This window comes from Cupressus sempervirens, chromosome 5, assembly GCF_028749045.1.
Source record: "Cupressus sempervirens isolate cs-2001-9-10 chromosome 5, ASM2874904v1, whole genome shotgun sequence".
Taxonomy (NCBI): domain Eukaryota; kingdom Viridiplantae; phylum Streptophyta; class Pinopsida; order Cupressales; family Cupressaceae; genus Cupressus; species Cupressus sempervirens.
This window is the reverse complement of record NC_143122.1, coordinates 954038928-954056531: the sequence shown is the minus strand read 5'-3', so window position 1 is coordinate 954056531 and position 17604 is coordinate 954038928. Positions and strand designations below refer to the sequence as shown.

Below are 17604 nucleotides of genomic sequence, written 5' to 3'. Positions count from 1 at the left end.
TTGATGCCAATATCATTGTTGATTCTACTGCTGATCCCATTGGCCTTGTTGCAAGTAATAGTGGAGGTAGAGAAGGAGGAGATGAAGAAGAAGATGAAGAAGAAGAAGATGAATATGAAGAAGATGAAGATTGAAGAACTTAGAACTAAAAATTCAGAATTTTAATAGATTTTCATTCCATTAGTTGATGTTAAACCCTAAACGTGAAACAATGATACTTGAACTTGATATTTTAAATTATTTGAATCTTTCATTTTTGATGTTGAAGTTGATTGAACTATATTACTATATGATGGTATGATCAACATGATATGTTATTGTTTATGTTGTTTTAAAGTTTTTGTTGTTTAGATGTGTTTATGCTACTATGCTACATTCTAATTTTAACTCATGTTTCACAAAGATGTGTGTGTATATATATGTATGTATGTATGTATGTATGTATGTATGTAAATAAATATTTTTATTTTTTTATTTTTTATTTATTTTTTAAATTTTTACATGTTTTTGTACTAACGAACCCAAATGAACTCAAACCCCTTTTCAAAATTTTGTCAAACCAGCGAACTGGTTCTTGAACTTCAAACTTGGAACCAAACCTAAACCAGCAACTTAGAGTTATATTGGTGGACTATAAATTCTGATAGAGATATGGTTGTAGTGCAAAGCCAAGTCCCTCATTACATCCTTTCCACCTAGTTCACATGGATCCCAATCTCTCCTCTCATATCCCTGTCCAAGGTGAAGGCTGATGAACCACAAACCTCCATGATCCTTGTACCCATTTTCATTTCAACAAACCCTGGCTGCAGTTGTTATTTGCAAAGAAGAAATTAGGGGTTTTTGTAACATATCAGCATAAAAAAGCTTGCCTTGGTTAGGAGAATATTGAACACTAAGGGAGTCCAACAACTCCTACCCTGGCCACCATGAAAATAAACCTCATAAGTCACCCACCATCAATGTCAAAGGGAGCCTTAGCAGGGACAAGATTCTGTAGCTGCTGGTTCATGCTTCAGAGGAAAAACATCATTTTATTTATTGTTGATGCTTAGTGATTTTTAGATAGGTGTATTTAAGATATTTTTATCTGCAATTTTAATAAGTTATGTACTAATTTGAAATATCATGGTATCAATAGTGCCAAAGTTTTAGGAAAATATTTTTTCGCTAATTTTTAGATAGATTTATTTATGATACCCATATGTACAATTTTAATAAATTATTTACAAATCTTAGATATCTAACTCTATCAATAGATTTTGTTCTACACATAATGTTTACATGGTACCTAATTAGAATTTTGGATATCCTCGGATAAATGCAAGACTTTTCATAAGAAATTGGGATGCTAGATAATAATTCATCCTGGAAAACACTTAGATTTTCCACATTTGGAGTGACCCAGATGTTGCAAATTCATATAAAACAGTTTGGGATGAATCCACACTGTTCTGCATAGTGAAATTTTGAACTAAAATAAGAAAATGGATATCTTTTAAGGACATCTACGAGTGGTCTGTCTATTTCATGGTGGGCGTGGAAACCTGTAAAAAGATAATTGAAATATTTACATGTTCCATATTTCTCTGGGGCTTCTGTTCTAATCTGTACTGTTAAAATCTTTATTTTTCTTTGATACAATAGGCTATGGCTCAAAAAGAATGCATTATTTCTTTGTTTTCATTACCATTTTATAATATACCATGTAGAAGTTTGTATTGCTTCAAAGAAAATAGAGAGAGATTTATGATGGTATTGTATAAGATCAGAATGTTTTGGGAATATCTCTAGTGGGTGGCATTTATCACTTAAACACAAAACTTTGAAATTTTCATGAAATTATTGTTACATAATAACAGAACAAGAACAGAGATTGATGATAACCTCAGTTCTTAGCTTTTGGAGGAAATTTGATTTATGTTCTTCAATGTTCCTTTGTTTATTCTTCAGGACCTAAAAGCCACGACTGTTCTAAGACTTGCATTTCAGAGCCTTGGAGTTGTATATGGTGATTTGGGGACATCTCCTTTATATATAGTCTGGCCAATTTCAAAGCTGTCTTGTATGATCAAATAAATTTGCACTGACAATACTGCTTTTCATTCTCTACATCAACAAGGTTAGATGAAATATCTTTGTGAATGTGAAATAACTATGATTTTCTCTTACACAGTTCTTATGATTTTAGTAACCTTTAATAGAATCTAGAACATATGAGAAGAGCATATTGTGTTAGAAGTTTTTGGATTATTCTCTTTTCAAGAACTGACTATGGATTGGTTGGTTATTTGGCCAAAATTCAAAGAATAATAGAGAGCATGCTACCCTTGTTTACATTTTATTGAGAACGCCTTGTTACTGTGCATACTTTGCTACTTATCCTGCACTCCCAGATTGCAAAAATTAAATACTAACAGCAGTAACAATAAACCAATAGCAGCACTTCTCATCTAGCTAGTGTTTTTACAGTTGTTTTATACGAGGAATCTCCAAACTCAACATGCTATCCTTGATATAGACTTGCTTTTTAAAATGAGAGATAGAATAATTAAATCAGCAAGAAGAAATTGTCGGTGGGGGAATAGAATATGTCCCTAGAGCTGTAATAAGTGGTAAAGTGGATCATCTAGTGTTATTGTCCTTGAGTATCCTAGTTCAACACAAGGGGCTATAAGTTAATGCTCTTTTGAGCACTTTGCCATTTTAACCACTCTTTTAATTTTTCCCTCTGCCTAAACTCCTTGGTTGTTAACCATAGTTATGAGACTCAAATTTGGCTCAGATTTTTAAAAATGACTTCTAACCTTGACTTTGACTCGATGTCAAAACTTGATGAATTGGAAAACCCATGAAAGATAAACATTTTTTATTTTTAAGGATTGAAAACTTTTATCATGCAACTTTCAATAGTTAAAATTTAAAGACACAATCAACTAATCAATAGAAGCTACTTTGATCACATAAGCATTACTCACACAAGTATAAAAGTGTATTTAGTTGAGGGAAACAACATTTATATATATATGTATGTATGTATGTATGTATGTAGAGAGAGAGGGAGAGAGAGAGAGAGATTGATAATTGTATACAAAACTCATGGATTATGAAATGCATGACATCAAAACAAATACCAAGACTAAAATTATTGATCTATGGCTCAAAGAGGCTATTATCACTCATCCCAACATCCATAGTTGTACAACACTGCTATGTGGGCATTTGAGAAAAGTTCATGATTCCTTCTTTGCCATAACTATTATGTTTTCCTCTAGATCTACCAAATCAACCCATGAAAAGAATTTTTTGTTTAAGATACAATCCTAAACCTTGGTGAACTATTTGATTACAGAACAAACACCTCTAATGTGATGAAACATCTGGTCAAGAATTATATGTGGTAAATGTGGAGGTTGTAATGATTATAAACAAGATCTTAAACCTTTGCATTGACAACTTGTTCCTTTTGGACTAAATCCCCTCAAATATAAATTAATTGTACTTGTATCCTAAAGCAATGCACAAATGGATGGAGACATGGTTTACAATCCTATTAACATTTGGCATTCGAGAGCCAATATTTTTACAACATGCATCTAAAATGTGAAAAATACTAATCTCATTGTCTCACATTGAGTTTTAATCTGCAACACCATTTAAGTTGTCTTGTTTATATCCTGTGAAAAGAATGCACAAGTCACTAGATCTCAATCTTAGAGATTATTTTTTCCCAAAGTCAAGGTTTAGGTACCACTGGTTCTATAACTATACAACCCACTCAAAACCTTCTCATCAGCCTTGAAACCCATATGAAATTGGAATTTTTGATTGAAGAAAAAGGTAGCTGCAAGTAAAGTTTTGCTACATTACTAGATTCATGCTTGCAGACCTTGAATCGGATCCAAGTTTGAGTCTGATCTAGATTCATGAGTCAACTCACATTGGATTCAGATAATGTCTGTATTTGACCTTGTGGGTCCATCCTGATCTGTGAATCATGCGTGAACCCAGCATCAATCTCAAGGGACCCATGGACCGAACTTGAAAAAAGTGGAGCCAAACTTAATGAAATTTTTATTTTTTTTTGCCTCATACCCTAAAATCACCCTTATATAGAATTTACAAACACATTTCATCTCTCATTTGTTCTCTCATTTTTCTCTCTGCATATTGCAAGTTTGAAGTAAGGTAATTGTATTCAAAGGAGATAAATTATGGAGAGGAAATTACCTTCCAAAAAACAGATTTGAGTGTTTGTGATATGAATTTCAGCCATATTCTTTAGTTTTTTGATAGAATGTTTCATGTTTTTAAAAAGTTTTAATTTTTTTTCAAGTTTTTGAAGAAATTTTGGAATATGGATTTTTTTCATTTTTGTTAGATTGCAGCAATAAGTAGTCAAAGTTCAATGTGTGGGGAGCAATCTCAACAATTTAAAATTGTTATAGGGTCTTTTTGTGAGGTTTTCACATCAGCGCCCCAAAAAAAATTTGGGGACCCCCCTTTTCCAGTTGCCTTAACAAATTTTTTGGAATTGCCAAGAGGTTTTTGATTTGAAAATTTTACACCTTGGATGCCTTTGAGGAAAGAGGGATTTGATTTGGTTTATTTTTCACTTGGTGCTAAACTTGATTTTTCAGATTATGTAATTTTATCCTTAGGCCAAACAGAACTCAAAAAGAACATTTTTCGATGGTTAAAATGAATACTTGGCAGGATAACATTGCAAATTTTTTTGGGACTTTGATGATATTTTGAAATTTTGAAATAATTATATAAACTTGAACATTTTCAAAATGAATTTGTTAGATTTAGTCATTTCAGAAAATCTTGAATTTTTGGTGAAAAAGGAAATTTTTGATAGTGAAATTGAAATTGGAGTTTGAATTTCGATTGCTAGGAAAAGGATTTATTTTGTTAAAAAGGAAAAAAAATAAAATTATAATTGCATTGCACGATTGAAAGTGGACTAAATTGCAAAATCCCATCAATTTGGTTGAAATATTGCCTAGAAGATTTTAAAAATGTTAAAGGAAATCGGTAAATTGGAATTGAAAATTGATTTTAGCTTGCTAAATTCAATTTTAATGATATTTTAATTGCCAAAATGTTATTAAATGAAAACTTTGACATCACCTAGGCTTACCTTGTTTCTATTTTGCAATTTTTTTATCAAAACTAGCAATTAAATGAGTGAATTTCACTCTGAGCTAAATAAGTTTAATGTTGCATTTAAATTTGGGTCATTAATTAAGAGGCTAATTTAATTTTGTTTTCCCTCCAGGCAGGTCGGCCCACTTGGGGATGCAAAAAAAAAAAATTTATAAGAGGGGCTTCCCCCCCTCTTATTTCCTCATTCCTTTTTCCTCCTCCTCCTTGGATCTACGATTTTCCTCTAGAGACAAATTTCTTTCTTGGACAAATTTTTGCCCTAAGGCAATTTTGGAGCAGATATTTTTTTTCAGCTTGGGTAATTTTTGCTGGGTTTGATTTCTCCATCTTTGGTAGTGATTTCGCCTTCTAGAATTGGGTGATTTTATTTGTTGAAGAGGCTATGTGATTCAAGGTCAGATATTTTGGCAAGTGTAGGCAATCTCAAGGAGGTTAAAATTTTGATTTTTGCGAGGGCATCATTATTTGCAAGGAGGATTGAAATTTTTAAGATCTAATCTGAACTTGAAGAGGGCCTGGTTATTGGTAAAGGCAGATTTAAGGTAAAATTCTATTTATTTTTAGAGGTGAAGATTGGTTTAAAGGTGGATTCTATTCCTTGTTCTTGCTTTGTTTGTTTCTCTTATTTTCTTCTTGCACTCATCATCCACCACTTCATCATTCCATTGATAGGCTATAAGTGTAGATTGTATGATAGGACACTTGGAGAGGCAAAAATAAGCTAGACCACCCTAGGTCTAAAGTTGGGAGATATAAGTGTAGTCCATCCTAAGGTAACGAAAAGGTAGAAATAAGTGGTAGTCCCACCCCTAGGAAAGAAAGTTGGAGATTGATATGTGTAGAGATAAGACTTGAAGAGGTAGAAATAAGCTAAATTTTATGAATAGAAAGAAGGTTGGAGATTGATAAGTGTAGTCTATATCATTTAGAATGAGGGGGTAGAAATAAGTGTTTAGAATGGTAGATGTTAGTGTAAGCAAGAACCAAAGGGAATGAAAATCAAAAAAGACAAGAAAAATATGATGCCTAAGACCACCTTCTTCTCGAAAGTGAGGCGAATAAGTGATACCAATATCAGTACAATGAACATGATATAGTTGAAGGACAGATTGAAGGAAGGACAATCCCCCATGGCAAAGAAGATCTACAAGAGCAGAATTGTACACATAGTAGCTTTTCCTCCTACCTTGCCTTGTTCAGAATCAGTAATGGAGTGTGCATCTCAATTTGATATTGTTACTAAGTCCATCATTTTTCATGAAGGGAAGGGTGTTGGCTAACATTAGTGGACAAGTGGTTGAAGAAGCATTTAATATTCCTTAGTATAAAAGCATGATAGTGGTAATGATGGATTAGGTGGCCAAGTTATTTCAAGATAATTAGGAGGCTTACTTCATTCATCTAAAGTAGAATTGGTTACATGAAGGCAAGAAGGGAGTCATCAAATCGTCAAAGCTCACCAAGTCAGATTTCAAATCAGAGTATGGTGATCTTATTGTGCTTCTCAGCCAAATCACTGGTGTGGCTCAAGGTATGCAATTTGAGAACTGAATGTATTATTTTATTGATGAAATTGAAAATGGAAATAGAAAATTTGATTAGGCTAGAATTATAAGCTGAAATTTAGAGTTGCAACTTAGGATAGTTCAAAATCAAAAGAAATTCTATATTGGATCCTATCTTTTCTATTTCATTGTGAGACTATATGAAAACCTTGGACTTAAGGCCTTAGGAGTGATTGGCAATAGGTTGGGGCAATGTTTAGTGCATGAATGCTATCCACAGTTTCATTTGCACAACACCAAAGATTATAAAATGTTTCATGATGCCTTTTCCACAAAGATGGTAAGGATATTACAAGGGACACTTGCTAGAAGGCTCTCGACAAAAGCGGAAGTAAAAGTTAAGAAGTATGGGAGTTGGTTCATCCAATTTCCATAATTTGCATATATCAGAGTGGCAGGAAGTACAGTTTGTCCCAAGAGACTTCTGAGGTACCCACCCAACGAGATAGTTTTGATGGAGTTGGCTAGGCAACTTGAGCATTATGAAAAAATGATGAAACTTAAAGGTGAGACAGGGATTACCTTCTCATTTGGAATAGGCAATGATACTTGCCACAATCATGTTGCCTTTGCAGCTATGGAGAAAGAATTAGAATGGTATCATCTAGGATGGTATAGAGCAAGACAAGGATTCAATCCTAATGGTCTTATCAAGGCATCTCGTGAAAACACATTCAAACATATTCCTACTATAGAAGATTTTTGGGACAATGCATAGGATGGCTTTCATGTGAGGAAGCTAGATTTCTCAAGGTTGTTAGTGGGCATGACGAGGGAATCATATTGAGAGGCCTTGATATTCCTGATCAACTAGAAGATGATGAAAATGTGCTAAGAGAAGATTATGATACCATGGATGGAATAGAGTTGAGTCTAGTGGATTGGGATGATCATGAGGATCCTTCCTCAAAGGTAGTTACAAGGACTAATCTACACATTGAGTCATGGTACAATGAGAAGTTAAAGCAATTACAAAGTTGGAAGGTACACCTTACTTATGAGAAGATGAAATTAGAGGAAGGTCCAATAGAGTTAGTCGGATAGAAAGGTGAAGGCAGTAGCTAGCAACAAAGAAAAATTAAGAGCAAGAAAAGAGGTTTGGAGGTTGAGAAAAGAAAATAACATTAGGAACCTCCAGCAAAGAGACAGAATGCAGCACCGTCAAGGGAGAGCACAATTGAGGCTAGAGGCCAAGGGAATAATACAAGTGGACAAGGTGGGGAAGGTTGCCATCAAGAAGAAATATTTGGGCACCCTTGCCTCCCTCAATTCTTTTATCAAATATGCAAAAGAATATGAGAAGGATCATGAGAAGACACTGCAAGTAGCGAACAACATGATGAATTCAACTGAGCTCAAGATGAAGCACACATTTTTCCTTCGCATGAAAGAAGTCAACAACAGGCTAGCCAAGTTCATTGTTTTGGCTAAGAAGATGAAAGAAAAGGGTAGAATTATATTAGAAGATCATTTGATGTAAGCCCAAGTGGCAATTTCTCCTTTCTTTTGGGTAGGATAGGTGTCTGATTCTAATTGGCTACCATTTTGGTGCCTTCTCATTGGTTACCACTTTTTCCTTTTTTTCATTGGTCCATTGATGAGGTGGCATCTTCTCGATGGCCGATGGGCTGGTAAACCTAATTAGGGTTTCTAGGATCTAATCTAGATCATTGATTTTGCCTCTTAATCTCTACTGTTGGTTGTAATTTTGGCCTCTATATAAGGCCATTTGCTCTCATTTGTAAAGGGTTGAAGAAAATTGTTGCTTAAGATAATACCAAAAAAAAATTTCTTTATCATTTTTGTGACTTGCATGGTGATTAAGAGCACTTGGTGTTATTGCATGGCTTCTACTTCTAATAGTTAGAGTTATATTTCATTGAAGTCATTAAAGTGGATTTTATTTCAAGAAAGTTGTTAAGAGTAAGACTAGATGGATAGTTGCATGGTAATATTAGTGGATGTTTGAGAGGGGTCTATAAACTAGGCCACTAGCATCCTAGTGGCTTGTTAGGAAGCCTTGTATGGTAATCTATTCTTTTTCCCTTGAATCATTACATCTATGGAGGTAGAGCCACTGGTAAGCTTTCATTAGATTCAATCCCCATCCATTTACTAATCTTTCCATTCATAGGAGTAGGAGTAAAGTAGCAAGTAGTTTTGTAGTTGGAGTTTTGAAGAAGAAAGTTAGGAAGGCATAAGTCATTTGAACACACACCCTCCATCATCACCATCAACATTATTTGGCACTCATATACTTACCAAACCTAGACATCATCATCATCACAAAAAAAGTCCAAGTTATCTTTGAATGAACAATGTAAGGCCACTTATGTGATTAACCAAAAAATCACATTAATATAATTGAGTTAGTATCCACAGAGGTAAGGAACATTGGAGTTTTTCTCATGTCCTCATGAGTATTTACTTTTCGAGAGAGGGATTGAGTGTTTGATATTTCGTATCAAGTATTCAGTCACTATATGTTATTTAGTGGTACAAAACTGACATCAACAGGTCTCCTTTATCAAGATACACTACAATAATTTCTCAATATGTTTGAGGAGAGTTTATTTGGAAAATGTAATTTTTCCAATGCACAATATAGAAGCTCCTACTCCCAAGTCAAACTTCAGTTTTTTTGGTCCCAGGGGTACAAGAATTAATGTGTAAGGAGTTAGATAAAAAGGGATTTTTAGCTAGGCAAATAGAAACATCCACAAAAGAATAAGAAAATCCTAATTTGGGTATCTAATTGGAGCTGTTCTTATGGATTTGGGTCCTAATTGATATTATTGTAATGTGTTTCTATATCTTGGAGATTGTTGATCAGATAAGTCAACTTGTGGTTGGTGATTTTGTATATATGGAGGGTACTAGTTCTTATTTTTGTAGTAGGGGGGATAGAAGGAAAAATAACCAAGTGATTTGATATTGAAGATTGGGAATAAAGCTTATTTGCTTAGTAATGAGGCTTGTCTATTGAAATTCTATAAATTTGTAGTTACAAGCCAACTTGATGTAAATCCATGTGCCTGTGATATTGAAAACCATTTGTCTTTATTTTTTGGTGGTTTTTATTGCTTTTTTTTGTCATTTCCAGTGTATTATCTCTAGCTGCAAGGTTGCATGTCTCCTTTGGGGATTTTTCCTCTGTTGATTGCATCAAATGGTATTAGAGCACAATTGTGATTCTTGGATTGCAGACCCAAATTCCTGAGTTTGTGAAGCAGAAAATTTGTTGCTTGTGGGGTGATCAAACTAAGCATTTGACCTACAACAACAAGGGGCTTGCAAAAGGTGGTTCACAATAGGAATTTTCACCAGTGGTGCATGACATTAGAGTTCCTAAAGACCTAGATTATGGGGTGGTTGAAGGTAGATCTGACTTACAGTTGTAGAGGGTTGCACAAAGGGAGTGACGTGAAGAGTTGGTGGATCAATTGAAGGGCAAGTCGGTGATTTTGAAGGACTTGTTAGACAAATTGTTTGAGGTAGATTATAGGTGTTCATAGATTGCTTGATTATGTTAGGGCAATCAACACTTGTGATTGGATCATAGAAGCTGAGATTGTTGAGAAGATTCCTAAAGTGTTCAATGATGTTGCTAAGAAGAATGAACCATAGAAGGATACAGAAAATGATGGAGGGATTCAGGAATTAGTAAGATGAGGACTGAGATCTGAAATGCTTTAACTGGGGTTAGGAGGACCCCTGAGACTGAAAATGAGTTGGAAGAAGTTGCTTAAGCTCTTGTGACAACCAAAGTTGAGATCCTTATGGATGAAGAAATAATATTGAGAGCTATGGCACAAATGGGTAAGAGTCATAGATTGGGTGTGTCCTTTTCTAGTTCATTAATCCTAAGGAATTGAAAAATTGAATTTAAGAACTAGAAGATTACATTGAGCTTGAATATTTTAGGGATCCATAAAGGGTTAGGTTATCACAGACTAAGTTAAAAGAGTTGGCATTTGATGAAGATCATGAGGACATTGGTAATGGAATGGTGTTATCATCATTGGAAACAAGATTTTGCAACAAGTGTATGGCATTACAACAAGGACACATGGAAGGATACAAATCAATTCAACTTATGTGTTCTTGATTAACTAATTTATTAATGTACTAAGTCATGTTAGAATAGGTGAAGTGAGTGTTATGGTGTGCATTGTGGTGTGCGGTCATACACATAGTTTCTTGACATATTTGCTATATTACTTCTATGATCGCACATGCTAACCATAAGTCTAGTGGAAGTTATAATTAGTTTGTTAAATACATGAAACTATTTCATAGTGCACAAATAGAACAAATAATTTGATCATTGTGCTTTATAGGAATCAAATTAAGTAGTGTGGTTGGAGATATTAGATCCTAATTGTGTTACTAAGTTGTTGCAACCACATGTTTATTGGTGATTGGTAAATGAAGTTATTGGATTCTAATATCTAAGAGAGACCAGTGAAGAAATATGGAGAAAAATAATTTAGCTTATTGATTGTTAAAGGATAGTAGTTTGTGTATTTGACCAATAAGTGTAGGATATGTGATGACATGTGCATGCCGATGTGGAGAGTTATGTAAGACCTGTATTGGTTGATTTGATCTAAGTTTCATGATAAAGTGGATGTACCTATGTGATGTTTTGAAGAAAATCTTGGCCTAAGGATGACCTATGTCCGAAGGACTATAATGCCACGAAGGTGATCTTTGTTGGAAGGAAATCTCAACTTGAAGGCAATGTTACATACCAAATTTTGCCCTAATTTTCTTTTATGATAAAAATAGCCATTGAACCAAAATAATATTTTCATGTTCAAAGTATTTTATAGCCGTTGTGTTCATGTGAAATGGATTTAGTTGTTAGTCATTATATTCATGTGAAATGGATTTAGTTTCTAGCCGTTATGTTTTATGCGAAATGAATACAGTCTATAATCGTTATGTTCATGTGAAACAAATATAGTTTTAACAATTGTTCAATCAATTATTATTTATGATGAAATTCTTAATGATATTATTAAGAAAATTATGAATTATGAAATTGATGTTTTTGGCAAGAATGATTGTTTTGAAGGTTACAGGATAAAGACTCAAGAAAGAGGGGGAAGTATTACGAAATGAGGTCATTCAGCACTGGGACTATCATGTGACCTAGTTATCAGGAAGATCAGGTTGATCAAAAGGTGCCATGGCGAGGTTGTTAAGCTTGAAAATTAAGGTTCAAAATGGAAAAGTTACATGAGCTATAAATAATATAAAATTGTAAAATTAAATAATAATAAAAAACTTACCTTTAAATTATCAAACAACAATATCATTTAATATTGTATTATTACTTTGATTAACTTACAATCAAATATTGCATAGTGCCACTATGTATATACTTAATTATAAATTAACTAAAATAATAATACAACATTAACATATATCTTCTTATCCTTGTTCCAACGTATCTTACTTTCTAACCGATGGGGAGTTTCTTGCGTATTACAATCTTGTAATGGCAGTAGATGAACAATCGATTGATATCATTATATATACTGCCTTGTTGTTTTGGGAGGGATGAAGAAATATATCTTTTCTTACTTCCACCTCAATCTTTTAGTAAATGCTTTTCTATACCCAAGCTAGTGGAGAATGAAAGTCTTTTCTGCAGTGAGTGGTCAGTCCCAAGACTCTCTTCTAAATTTCCATCGACTGTCCTAACTTTCTTGCAAACTTCTGTCGCCTATCCTAGGATCTGGTTACGCACGAACTCAATCACCCGATATTGTGTGAAGCCATCCTTGCATGCTTGTGGGCCATGGACTCCAGAACCGGTTGAAGACTATCCCAAGAAAAAGCATACAATACACTCCAGACAAGTAAGGATGAACTGCAATGTTCATATCTTCTTGCACGCATTCTTTTTCATCTCTGTTCTGTTCCTTTTTTTGAGTCGGGTTGAATAAATGTGAAGAGTAGGAGTATACAAATTGAGTCATAGTACCATACATGTGCTTATCACCTTAGTAGAATATCACTGAATATAGCAACCTTTGTTAGCAATAAAGTAAGAAATGTCTTTGACAGTGGTGATAAGGAAATAATAAGACCTCTGATTTTTTTTATTTTTTTTCACATATATGTCTGAAATTACCTCAATGTTTCCTTGTAATAGAACTATATCAGTAACAACCCATGTCATAAATCTTAGGAGTTATGTTAAGAATTGATCCGTATCCATCCATCAAAATACTAATAAAGATCAAGTCTAAGTACCAACAAAAATTTGAGAAAGCCAAACCAAAATCTTATGATTAAGTGTAAGATTGTAATGGATTCAGGCACCAAGAATCACCGATCTGAAGATCTGTTGATGGTGAGAGGTGTAGATGAATTTGATACAAGAAAAATAAGATAGATATCAGTAATTGTTAATAGACAAATAATTGTTAATGGAAAAATAATCTAAATAGCTCATGTAAATCCACTTGAAGAATTAATTGTCAAGCTGAGCGATGGAGATTGGGTTAAAAAGATCTACCTCTGAAATCCCTGGCTAGGGCGATAAAAAGGGCATTCATGCCACAACAAATGATCACGTTGTTGTCTTGATACTTCAGCTATTCAATAGCTGTTGGGACCTCAACCCACTTGAGTACTCCGATGACTGGATCGATGTACATCCCAAGCCTGACCTCAGGGTAGGGAGGGTTGTTCTATTTAATTAGAACTTGTGGGGATAAGTAAAAAGGTCCATAGTTGGGAGGTTAAGCCCATGTTAATGCTTCTCCTCTCACCAAAGTCAAAGCTTGGTCAATTAATTGGAAAAGTCTCTCAAGAAATTAGTACGTATCTTTGTTTATTTAAGTTTCTTTATATATATATATATATATACATATACATATATATATACATATACATATATACATATACATATATATATATACATACATATATATATATATATATGTATATATATACATATATATATATACATACATATATATATATACATACATATATATATATATATATATATATATATATACATACATATATATATATATACATATATATATATACATATATATATATATGCATATTTCTGAAAGATTCTTCCATGCACTTAGTCATTCCTTAAATTGAATTCTTTTTAGCATATTAGATACAATTTTTCTTACAATAAGGTAGATTAGAGATTTTCAAACATTAGAATAAATTTGATACTAAGTAATTAAAATAGATTCAGAATCTTAGATTAACTTCAATATTAGTTTAGATATCTCATCAGATAATTGGGATATTAAATTCAGCAGATTTATAATTATGGAAATAATTGGATGTTACATATGGTATCAGAGCACTGGGTTCAACACTAAACCTGGGCTCATCACGTCCATAAAATCTAATAAAGATGAATACAAATACAGGATGCTAGTACGTAGAACACCTCGCAAGAAAATCCGACACCCTATATTTCCTTACCTCCTACAAAATATGACTAAGTATGACTATTCTTGCTTCTTTGAACCTCGAGATGATGAAACAATGTATCAAACCATTCGACGGATGAAGAAGGAAAGGATTCGATGGACCTCGGACAAGAAAGCAACGTACAAGAATAAATTGATTCAGATTTGGAATGCTCAGCAGAACAATCCCCTTCTTCACTTTCACAGATCTTGGATGGTATGGGACATGTACCAAATTAAGCCAGAAGTTGCAAAACAAAAATAAAACATATTCTATGAATGTAGGCAACCTCATTAGAGGAATTTTTCTTTTTGTAATTGCTTTATCGAGCAATGTTAAATAAGATTTTTTCTTTGTTGAGCAATGTTTTTGCTTTGTCAAGCAATAAGATATTATTTTTTATTTTTTATTTTGCTTTGTCAAGCAATGGATATGAGTTGTAAATAAAAATTTGCATAGATGTGCAATAAAATAAATAAATAAATATTTTGGAAACAATGGGGGATTAAACTTTTGAGCAACAAAAGCTAAACTTTAAACTTAATTGTGTAAACTAACAGGTGCAACTCCTGCAAATACAACATGAATAACAATGAGGATGTGGAAAACCGAGAAATAGTCCAAGAAAATCAACAAGCCTCTAATGAATTATTACTTCAAATTCTTCAAGAAACACAATTAAAATTAGAAGCAATGGATAAAAGAATGAGTGAGATGGCAGCCCAGATGGGAAAACAATGTGAGGAAATGCAAGAGACACCCAGAGTTGAGACTGAAGTCTCGAAACATAATAGGACTCCCTCCCCTAAGCAATCTGATAAACAAAAGAAAAAGGAGATCGTAGCTGATTTATCAGCTGATATTAGGAAAATTAAACCTCCAAAATTTTGTGGTACTAAATTTGGGGAAGAAGTCGAAGCATGGCTGACGGAGATGGAACAATACTTTGAGATTCAGAACTTTTTAGAGAATTCTAAGGTTGTTTGGGGTATATACCAATTCACTGGGGAAGCAGCAACTTGGTGGGGAAACACTAAGGTAGAGTTGAACATTAGATCAATGGACATAACCTGGGAAAAGTTTGTCAACATATTTAGAACACGGTGGCTACCTCAAACCTTCTATGATCAAAAACTCATGGAGTTTCAAAATCTGAAACAAGGGGAAATGACAGTTCATAAATATTGCGAGAAATTTATCAGATTACTTAAATACGTACCACCTTACCAGTTGGATATTAGTCTAAAAGTAAGAAAGTTTATCATGGTATTGAATAATAGAATAGGGGGAGCTGTGGATGTTTTAGCACCATGAACCATGGAAGAAGCCTTGGAAAAAGCTGTGGGTCAGGAGCATAAAGTCAAGAAGGATGATTCCATTAGGGACAGCAAGAGAAAAACCAATTGGAATTCAAAAGGTGCAGAATCTAGACCACCAAGAAAATAGTTTAAGGACTTTAAGAATGACAAACCTGATAATAGAAGCAGTGGAACCAGAGATAATCAGGGAAACGTTCATGTAAACAAAAATGACAGGAACAATGAAAAAAGAGGACCACCACGAGGTTGTTTCATTTGTAAAGGAAATCATTTTAAAAGACAATGCCCTAACCTCAATTAGCAACCACGCCCATCCTTTCCACATCAACAATAGGTTTTTCAACAAAGAATTCATGCAGCCCTGGATAATCAACAGGCAGAACAACAAATAGGCCTCATTGAAACATCGGGTAAGATTTATGGTAACCCTATAACTATTCTTATTGATACTGGAGCAATAGAATGTTTTATTTCACCTAAATTATTAAGTAAATTTCCAAAAAGATTTGGCTTTATAGTAAAACCGTGGACAGTCGAATATGCAAACCAGACAAGGGCTAAGGTAGAGCAATGCTTGTTCGAAGCCCAGGTTGACTTTCCAAACTTCTCTACAGAACTAAATTTATATGTAGCACCATTAGGATCTTATGACATTATTATAGGAATAAATTGGCTCAGCGAGAACAAGGCTAAGGTAGATTGTCTAGCCAAAATAGTAAGTTGTGTGGATGACCGAGGCAGGCCTACAAGTATTTCAGGGGTCAAACATAAAATAAGAACCCAACAGATTTCAGCAATGCAGCTTAAGAGGTATGGAAGAAAAGGTTGTGAGATATTCGAAGTAAAAATTTAAGATTTAAGGAAAACTACACTCGGAGATGAATATATTTATGAAGATGGAGAAATTAAACAAAAACTAAAGGAATCTTTTGAAGAAAAATATCCCTATCTAAAGAACTATCAAGATGTATTTCTTGAGGAACTTCCTAGATTACCCCCTTCTAGGATATTTGACTTCTCCATAGATTTAGCACCAGGAGCGGAACCTTTATCAAGAGCCCCATACAGAATGACCACCACAGTACTTATGGAATTACAAATTCAATTATAGGATATGTTGGATAAGAAAATGATTCAACCCAGTGTCTCACCATGGGGAGCTCCTGTATTGTTTGTAAGAAAGAAGGATGAAACCATGAGACTGTGTATAGATTATCAGATGCTTAATAAGGTCACCATCAAAAATCGATATCTGTTACCCAGGATAGATGATCTATTTGATCAAATGATAGGTACAACCATGTTTTCAAAAATTGATCTGAGATCAAGATATCATCAATTATGAATTAAGGAATCAAACATACATAAAACTGCCTTCAGAACCAAATATGGACATTATGAGTTTACAGTCTTACCGTTTGGATTAACTAATGCCCCTGCAGCTTTCATGAATTTAATGAATAGTATATTCCATGATTGCCTAGACAAATTTTTGTTGGTATTCATAGATAATATTCTTATTTATTCTAGAAATGAAGAAGAACATCAAAAGCATTTAGAGATGATACTACAGAGACTAAGAGAACATAAATTATATGGAAATTATCAAAGTGTGCTTTCTACCAGAAGGAAATTCAATATCTAGGGCATATAATATCAGCACAAGGCATAGCAGTAGATCCATCTAAGATTAAGGCGATCAAAGAATGGCCAATACCCAAAAATGTGTCTAAAGTCAGGAGTTTTATGGGATTAGCTGGATTTTACAGGAAATTTGTCAAAAACTTTTCAAGAATATCTTATCCAATCACAACACTTCAAAGAAAGGGAAAGAAATTTATTTGGACAAAAAAATTTCAATCGGCTTTTGAATTTCTAAAGGAAAAATTGACTATTGCACCTATTTTAATAGTACCTGATCCACAAAAACCATTCACGATAATCACTGATGCTTCAGGTGAAGGACTAGGGGGTGTGTTAATGCAAGAGGGACAAGTCATTGCCTATGAGTCTAGAAAATTGAAGAATTATGAACAAAACTATGCACCACACGATCTGGAATTAGTAGCCATAATACATGCTTT

At 33.8% G+C, this 17604-nt stretch overlaps 1 pseudogene across 1 annotated transcript in view; it reads left to right on the top strand.

Moving 5' to 3' along the window:
- The first annotated feature begins 15518 nt into the window (after positions 1-15518).
- Positions 15519-17604, top strand: part of LOC149559120 (putative potassium transporter 12) — a 92381-nt pseudogene continuing 90295 nt past the window's right edge. Inside the window, exon 1 of the transcript XR_016364768.1 lies at positions 15519-15618. The product of XR_016364768.1 is annotated as a putative potassium transporter 12 (transcript). The remainder of the gene's footprint in view (positions 15619-17604) is intronic.